The 1,176-nt window shown below is 41.1% G+C and overlaps 1 long non-coding RNA gene across 1 annotated transcript; it reads left to right on the top strand.

Annotated features, from left to right (window-relative positions):
• The first annotated feature begins 248 nt into the window (after window positions 1–248).
• LOC121812952 lies at window positions 249–976 on the top strand. Its single transcript, XR_006053428.1, has 2 exons — window positions 249–458; window positions 852–976. It is a non-coding gene; the product is annotated as an uncharacterized LOC121812952 (long non-coding RNA).
• The last annotated feature ends 200 nt before the right edge of the window (window positions 977–1,176 follow it).

The raw sequence follows: 1,176 nt of genomic DNA, 5'->3' as shown, positions 1-1,176 counted from the left end.
TTTTATACATTTTATTTTGTGATGTGATGTGAGCGCAGGTGCAACCCAACAGGCCCCAAACGTTCCTGGCAGCAAGTAAAAATGAAATATAAAAATATAGTCCAAACAGGTGAGGTGTAATTGTATTATGAGCCATAGTGCTTGGTCTGTTTGTCCGATGTAAATCAATTGCAGTTAGAGGCTACATTAATTTCCTTTCTGTAAGCACTTATTGAAATTATCTGAGCACATTACAAGTACATATTTGCTTACTCTGTATGCTCAAATGTGACCCGTTATAGCCAACAGAAAAAAAGCGGAGGCCCGAAAAACAGGTGGGGGTCCTCCACCACCACCACTCACAGAGGCTGAGCAGTTGGCCCTCAGCCAAAACAGTGGGCGCCCTGTGGCCGAAGGCATCTCTGCGGGGACATCCTCTGAGTCAATAACCCTGCAAGACACAAGTGCCTACATAGGGGGTAAATTCAAAATAATACATGATGTGCATACATCCTGTCTTCACAGTCACCTTTGCAGTGCTACTCATTCATTTGATAAACTCTTTACCATAATGGATTATTTTGTAGTGAAGTTATTTTCCTACTGATTTTGCCTTCCCTCAGTCTTGGTTGTCTTTGAGAGCATAATGACAATGAAGTGTAAGGTGATTGGTATGTTTGTTAATTGCCATTTGGTCCCTTGTAAGTTATAAGTGACCTGTATAAACCTCATATTCTATCAGTTGATGGTGGTGGTGTACTGCATCTGGTGCAGCCTCCTGTTGAGCCAGACCAACATGCAGTTGTGAGTAATACTCCACAGATTATATGAGTTTACAGTAGAACAGCAATGTTGTTTATTTCTTTACACAGGAAAATAATGAAGAAACATTGACAGCTGTTACAGAGGAGGAAGCAACAGAGACACTTTATGAGGTTTACATCTTTTAATACTTTGTGTACAGGAAACACAGGCGACCAATAAAGCCAGTTGAACACAAAATCTGTTTATTCTTCTTTCAACATGTTGAGGTGATGGGTCAAAAGAAATGATTGTGACATATGGTGTCTCTGACTGCACTTCCATCTTGTATGTCCGTGGGAGGGTCAGGATGTTCATGGTTTGGATCACTGCTGATGTTTGGTTCAGAAGGACAGTGTTCTCCTCTAATTGTGGCAATGTTGTGAAGAATCACAC

Source organism: Haplochromis burtoni, unplaced genomic scaffold (assembly GCF_018398535.1).
Source record: "Haplochromis burtoni strain Fernald_Lab_line unplaced genomic scaffold, NCSU_Asbu1 Contig_974, whole genome shotgun sequence".
In the NCBI taxonomy this organism is placed as follows: Eukaryota; Metazoa; Chordata; class Actinopteri; order Cichliformes; family Cichlidae; genus Haplochromis; species Haplochromis burtoni.
The sequence above is the reverse complement of the archived record's forward strand: the minus strand, read 5'-3'. Positions and strand labels throughout refer to the sequence as shown.